Below are 8,083 nucleotides of genomic sequence, written 5' to 3'. Positions count from 1 at the left end.
TGAAGTAGACAACAGCCACCCTCAAAATGAAATATTTAGCAATAAATCTAACCAAAGGGACAAAAGACCTATACAAAAAAAATCTGCAAAATATTATTAGAAGAAACCAAAATAGTCCTACATAAACAGAAGAATATACCATTCTCTTGGATTTGAAGACCTAACACTGAGAAAATGTTAATACTATAGATCTACATATATAATGCAATTCTGATCCAGATTCCATCATCATTCTTTAAATAGATTGAAAAAAACTCATCTCCGACTTTATATAGAAAGAAAAGAAAACACAGATAAGTAAAGCAGTAATAAAAAGAATAAAGTAGGATACATCAACTTCCTGATCTCAACACCTACTATATAGCCATGATAGTCAAAACAGCCTGTACAATGACAGACAAATAGACAAATGGAACAGAACTGAGAACCCAGAAGTAAACTTTTCCACTATGGATAGCTGATTTTTGACGAAGGGCTGAAACATATGAAATAGGGAAGATATGGTCTCTTTAATGTATTGTGCTAGCAATATTGGATATCCATTTCCACAACAATGAAACAGGATTCATATATCATACAACATAAAAAACTAACTCAACTTGGATCAAAGACCCAAATGTAATGCCTAAAATTATAAAAATAAACAAATAGGGTCATGCTTAAAGGCCCCAATTTGTGGCATAGATAAACTATCAAACATAACTAAAACACACAAACAGCAGAATATAAACTAAATGACTGGGACCTCCAAAAATTTAAAAATGTATGTGCACCAAACAACTTCAGCAAAAGAATCAGAAGAGAACATACAAGCTAGAAAAAACATTTTGGCAATGACATACCAGTCAAGGAACTAATCTCTAAAGTTTATAGAAAACTTCAACATCTCAACAATAAAAAGACAAATGATCTCATTGAAAAATCAGCAGAGGACATGAATAGACATTTCACCAATGAAGACATGCAGGTGGCTAACAAACATAAAGAAATGTTAATGATCCTTAGCCATTACAGAGATACAAATCAAAACAGCAGTGAGATATCATTTCACCCTAGTGTTAACAGCAAAGTTCAAAAAAAAATTGGAAACAACAAATGATGATGAGGATGCAACCCTCATACACTGCTGGTGGTACAGTAAATGATACAACTGTGGAAAACAGTATGGTGCTTCCTTAAAAAGTTGGAAATAATATTTATTTTGGTAGCACATATACTAAAATTGGAGTAAGACAGAAAAGATTAACATGGCCCCTGTGCAAAGATGATCTGCAAATTTGAGGAACATTCCATATTTTTGTCATTTTAAACACAGAGGCAGAAGAAGAGGAAAAAAAAAAAATCACAGAATCCACACGGTGATAAAGACAACGTGTACACAGATTGGGAGGATTTTAAGGTGAGCTGAAATCATGTGGGAGCTAGCAGAGGAATGCACAGGGAAATGGGTCAGACTTCAGTAGCACAGGCATCCATGGAGCAAGAAGGAAGCCAGTGAAAGGGAATAAAACAACCAACCACTAGTAAACCAAGCTAGCTCCACTGCTGTCAAGCCAATTCTGAGTCATACCAAGCCATTTTGGGATGGAGTGGTATTTCTTTGTGGGACTTCTAGGATTACGGATCTCTGCAGAGACAGATTTCCTTGTCTTTCTCCTGTGCGGCAGCTGGGGAGGGTTTGTGCCACTGGCTTTTTGGTTGGCAGCCAAGTGCTTTAATCACTAGGCTGCAGCCTTGTGAGCTGAGGACCTTCCCTAGGACAAAGGCCTTTGTTGGGCTGCTGAAGTAACTAGGCTCAGAGGAATCTCTTGCTTTATTGACACTGGGCAAGAGCTGGATTAATGGCTGCAGGCTATGTGTGTGCAGATCACAAGGGCACCAGATCTATGTCAGTGAATCAACAATGGTGATACACATTCTTCACTACAAAATGTACAGATTCCCTGTGAGCGGGGGCAAAACCTCTCCCCACCACCATCAAGTTGGTGGCCAAGGAAGTCCAGCCCAGATCCCACCAATACCTCCTAGTGCCTGTTCACCCTCAGCACTCCTACCTGTGCCTGCATCACTGGCTGATCTTTCTCACACTGAGCACATGGGGCACACACATGCAGCCTTCTCGCTTGGAGGTGCCCACTTGTGCCAGGTTTTTTACCTCTGAGGTCACATGCCCTAATGAATCTTTGATTTCTGCCACCACAGCCTGCTCCCAGGGCTGCCAGCTGACCATAACTACAAAAGAACCTCCTCCTCAATTTCCTTATCTGCCCCTTACTTTTCTCCTTTCCTTTTTCTCAATTTTCTTCCTTTTTATCTACCACTTCCTCTTCTTCTTCTTACATTTTAATCAATCTTTCATTTCTTGTAACCCCCTTTTTCTTTCTCTTAATATATTTCTATTTTTCTGTACTTTTTTATCATTTATTTTTATTCTCTGTTTTCCCTTTTTTTCTTCTTCTTTGTTTTCCTTTTTTATTTTCTCTTTCCTTCCCCATCCAGAGGGAGGAGGACATTAATTCTCCACTTGTCAGCCACATCTACTGCACCAACACTCTTATCCAATGGATTAGTACCACCATGATCTCCCGCACCACAGGATAAAACACAGACAGTGGAAATATCTGCTCATCCCAACTGCAGTTCCTCTTGAGACAAACAGAGACCGGCATCTACATTCCCACTAGTAACTTCACCAAACCAAAGACAGCTGAGGAATGCACCAGTGCTTCCAAGCTAACAACAAAAGAAGTATACCTGCCCCACACATCTGGATATATTGAAACAAAACAAAAAATAAAAATAAAAATAAAAAAGGGGGTGAAACAAATCAACATATAATCAACAAATAATAAAAACAACTTCAAAATGTATCAGAGATAAAAGACATCTTCAATTCAAACAAAGAAACAGGACAACAGAGAAGAAGCAGGTGACCAAATTAAATAATTAGGAAATCTCCCAGCAGAAGAACAGTTAACAGAAACACCTAATAAGGAATTCAATATATATGTATATGTACACACACACACACATATGTATATATCCTTCAAAGAGCTCAAGAAAATCATAAACAGAAATTTAGAAAAAACATAAATACACTTAAAGAATTAAGGAAAATTACACAAAGCAAAATGTCAAAATAAAGACAATTAGAAATCATACAAAAACAACAATTAGAAATGCAGAAGATGAACACTAAAATTATGGAGATAGATAATGCATTGGAAGGACAAAAGAGTAAGGTCCAACTGGATGATGAAACATTTCCCAGGTAGAAGACAAAGACCTAAATACCAAGTTGTAGGAGGAAAAATCAGAAAAAAGAGAAATGAAAAAGAACATAAGACTTGTATAGGATGATATCAAAAGAAATAACCTACATCTGATTGGAATTCCAGAACAAAAAGAGGGAAAAAAAAGAAAAAGAAAATTACTGAGGCTTAACTAGCAAAAAACTTCCCCAATATCATGAAAGATGAAAAATAGCCATCCGCAAAGTTCAACACACCCAATACAAGATAGACTGAAACTTTCCAAAACCAACGACCAAAAAAAAAGGGATGTTGAGAAAAGCTCAGGAAAAACAAATGTTACCTACAAAGAGCAACCAATAAGACTAAGTTCTGCTTCCTTTCCCAGCAGAAACGATGCAGGCAAGAGGGCAATGGGATGACATATAGAAAACCTTGAGGGAAAATAATTGTCCGCCAAGAATTTTATATCTAGCAAAACTGTAAAATGTCCCTCAAATATGGTGGTGAAATTAGGACATTCCAAGATAAACAGAAATTAAGAGAATTAGAAAAGCCAGAGCAACCCTATAGAAATGCTGAAGGGAGTCCTTTCAATAGAAAGCCAACAATGGAAGACAACAAATTAAAATTTAGACACAAGACAACACTACCCAGAAACTAACCCAGAGAAAGTATTCTCCAAACTAAAATAAGTTTCCAAAATGAAAATAGAAACAGCACCAACTACAAAGCAAATGTTGTTGTTGTTGTTGTTACGTGCCTTTGAGTCAGAACCAACTCATAGTGACCCCTCCTTGGGTTTTCAAGGCAGTATCACTATGGAAGTAGATTGGCCCATCTTCCTTCCAAGGAGTGGCTGATGGTTTTGAACCTCCAGCTTTCTGGTTAGCAGTCAAGTGCCTTAGGCACTATGCTACCAGAGCTCCTACAAAGCAAATAGAGAGAATAAATAGCATAATTTCAAAACTTCCTAATGGAGGGATAGGATGATATCAATATATAACAGATTGTTCCAAACTTAGAGAGGAAAGAATTTATTACAGGGTAATCACAAAGAAAATTAATAAGATTTCTAACCAAAACAAGAAAAAAGAAAACCACAAGCACTTTGTAAACACAAAATGAACAACATTGCAGAAAAGGGAAAGAAAACACAATAATAAAAAGAAATTAGCACAGAAAAATAGTCAGAACAAAAAACAATGAAGATCACAACAAAAAACGCCAAAGAATGACAGCAGTAAATTTATACTTATCACTGATTACACTGTGATATGTAATGTGACTGGATTAGATGCACTAATCAAAAAAAAAGAGAATGGCTGATTGGATAATAAAAGAAGACCCATCAATCTGCTGCCTACAAGAGCCTCACTTTAGACACCAAAATAAAAATAATTTAAAAATCGAATGATGGAAAAAATATATCAAGCAAATGGCAACCATAAAAAGACAAGGAGTCGCAATAATGATTTCTGATAAAATAGACTTTAAGGTGAAAACTAGCATAAGAGACAAGGAAGGGCATTATATGATGAAAAACTGATTAATTGACCAAGAGGACATAACCATAATAAATATCTATGCACCCAATGAAAGTACTCCAAAATTCAAACAGCAACTGAATTGAAAGGAGAAATAGCTAGTTCTACAATAGTAGTGATCGACTTTAACACAACACTTCTGATGAAGGAAATACCAACTGGGAAAAAACTCAACAAAGATACGGAACATCTCAGTGACACAATCAACCAACTTGACATCACATATACAGAACACTCTACCCAACAACAACTATATATATATATATATATATATATATATATATATATATATATATATATACACACACATTCTTTTCCAGTGACATGGAAAATTCTCCAGAATAAATCATATGCTAGACCACAAAATAAGCCTCTATAATATTAAAAACATGGAAGTACAACAAGGCATCTTCTCAGACCACAAGGCTATACAATTAGAAATCAAAAATAAGAAGACAGGGCAAGGGGAAGGGAAATACATGGAAAATGAATTGCTCAAGAACTGTTGAGTAACAAAAGAAATAAGGTGGTAAATATTAAAAAAAAAAAAAAAATACCTAGAAACAAATGAGACTGAATACACAAAATACTAAACATTTGGACACAGTGAAAGCAATATTCAGAGGTCAATATATAGCAATAAATTGTTTTGTTGTGTTGTTATGTGCCCTTGAGTCAGACCCAACTCATAATGATCCATCCTTGGTTTTCTGAGGCAGTATCACTACGAAAGTAGATAACCCCATCTTCTCTAAATGCACACACTGAAAAAAAAGAAGTAAAATCAACACCTTAACTCAACAACTCCAACACTTGGAAATAGAGCAATACAGGAAACCTATAGCTCTAGAAGAAAGGAAATACTAAAAAAAAAATCAGAGTATAAATAAATGAAATAGAAAACAGAAAAACAATAGAAAAATCAACAAGACTTGAAATTGATTCTTTGAAAAAATTAACAAAATTGACAAACGGCAGGCAAAAGGAAAAGAAAGAAAATATGCAAATAACATGAATAACAAATGGAATGGGCAATATCACAACAGAGCCAACTGGAATTAAAAGCATAATAACAGTATAGTATGAAGAACTATACTACAACAAATTTAAACATCTAGAAGAAATGGAAAAATTTATAGAAACACAAGACATACCTAGCACAGACTGAGACAGAAAATGGAATAAATCTGTAACAAAGTAAGAAATTGAGCAAGTCATAAAAAAGTCCCCACAACAAAAAAGTCCTGACCCACTGGAGAATTCTATACAACATTCAGAGAAGAAGTGATACCAATCCTACTCAAACTATTCCAGAACATAGAAAAGGACAGAATACTCCCAAATTTGTTCTAAGAAACAAGCTTCACACTGATACAAAAACCAGTTAAAGCAACATTAAAAAGAAAAACTGCAGACTAATATCCCACATGAATATAGACACAAATCTTTAACAAAACTGTAGCAAATAGAATCCAATACTATATATATATATATAAAAGGTGAGTCTTGATTTCTGGTAAGATGGCAGAGTAGACAGAAAGACTGCACAGACCCTCTTCAACAAAGAAAAGGGAAAACAATTGACACAGACATAGAAGATAATCCTGGACCCCTGAGCCTTGAAGGCAAGGATATAGAAGTGGACTAAACCTCAACTAGCAGAAGAATTTGCATGAAAATACCAGAAAAGGAGACATACAGAGCTGCAGTCTGGCAGCAATCCTGAGCAATCCTGATGGCATGGACAGCTTGGAGAGTGCTGAGCAGTGGTAGGACCTAAGAATTAACCTAAAAATCAGCCCTGCTAGCCAGAGACTGCACGGAGGACTGCTCCGGTGGCTGGAGAATAAACAGAGAAGGTGAAGAAAAAGGCAGCTGTGGACTTTTGCCTGTATGGAAAGCGCAGCAATTTTGAATGTTTACAAGCAGCTTGACCATTTTGGATATTTAAAGAGACAGTTCTCTCCGAGATTCCAGGGGCTTAAGAACAGGTTCTGCTTGCCAGCAACCCCAAGGATACTCTGGACCTGCATGACTAAAAAGGTGTCACATTCCTCTTGTTACTCTTATATCGCACACCCACTTGGTGAATGGAGGTGCAGCCATCCCCCACTCCCACCCACCCTCTGGGCCCACAAGAACTCCATCCCAGTCTATATGCTCGGACGTAGCCTGGGTGCCCTGCCCTGTCCTCCGTTGATTTTTTTTCTTTGTATTTATTTTTCTTTCTCTCTTTCTTGTTTCTGGTGTTCAGTTTGCTTGTATTTTTCTGTTTTAAAACTACTATTATTATTAATTCTTTTGTCCTTTTTACTGCTATTCTTTAGTCTTCCCCTCCCAGGCCCTAGTTTTCAGCTTTTTTTCACAGTCCACACAAAGAAGCAGGATACAGTTGTAGAAAGAAGGGAGCAGGATACAGACCCAGAACACATCCCTGAGGAAGAAGCAGCACTGGAACTCTCTGATAAGGAATTCAAAAGAATTATATTGAGGTATCTTCAAAGGATTGAGAGACAGACCAAAGAAATTACAGGAAAAAAAAAAAAGAAGAATTTTGGAAGAAAATACAAGAACAAAATGACAAAATAAATGAAAAATTAGAAATGATTCTATCTCTAAAGATAGATATCAGAAGATTAATACTAAATTGTCAAAAATAGATAACACATTGGAAGGACAAAGGAATAGAATTGGTGCAATGGAAGACAGAATTAATGAGATTGAAGACAAATACCTGAATACTTCTTTGGAAAGGGTTCAATCAGAAAAAAAATGAGACCTATAGTCAGCTGATCTTTGAAAAAGCCCCAAAATCCATTAAATGGGGAAGAGAATGTTTGTTTTATAAATGGTGCTGGCAAAACTGGAGATCCATTTGCAGAAAAATGAAAGAAGATCTGTACCTCACATGATACACAAAAACGAACTCCAGATGGATCAAAGACTTAAATGTGAAACCTAAAACTATAGAGTTTATCAAGGAAAATCTAGGGGAAAATTTAGCTTGAGTGCTAACCAGAAGGCTGGAAGTTCAAATCCACCAGCCACTCCTTGGAAGGAAGGTTGGGCAATCTACTTCCGTGGTGATACTGCCTCAGCAACCCAAGGAGGGGTTACCATGACTTGGGTCTGACTCAATGGCGCATAATAGCAACAACAAAAATATATGGCATAAATAGACTATCAAACATAACTCAAAATGCACAAACAGCAGAAGAGAAACCAGATGATTGGGACCTTCTAAAAATTAAATTTTTAAGTGCCTCCAAAGATTTCTCCAAAAGA

At 36.4% G+C, this 8,083-nt stretch overlaps 1 non-coding gene across 1 annotated transcript; it reads left to right on the top strand.

Moving 5' to 3' along the window:
* Positions 1 to 1,196: 1,196 nt before the first annotated feature.
* On the top strand, positions 1,197 to 1,299 carry LOC122150533. The gene has a single exon (XR_006163715.1). It is a non-coding gene; the product is annotated as a U6 spliceosomal RNA (small nuclear RNA).
* Positions 1,300 to 8,083: the final 6,784 nt, after the last annotated feature.

The sequence above is a fragment of the Orycteropus afer genome, unplaced genomic scaffold (genome assembly GCF_000298275.1).
Source record: "Orycteropus afer afer isolate SDZICR_OR568_19922 unplaced genomic scaffold, OryAfe1.0 scaffold00162, whole genome shotgun sequence".
Classification (NCBI taxonomy): domain Eukaryota; kingdom Metazoa; phylum Chordata; class Mammalia; order Tubulidentata; family Orycteropodidae; genus Orycteropus; species Orycteropus afer.
Note: the sequence above shows the minus strand (reverse complement) of the source record. Positions and strands in the feature narration are given on the sequence as shown.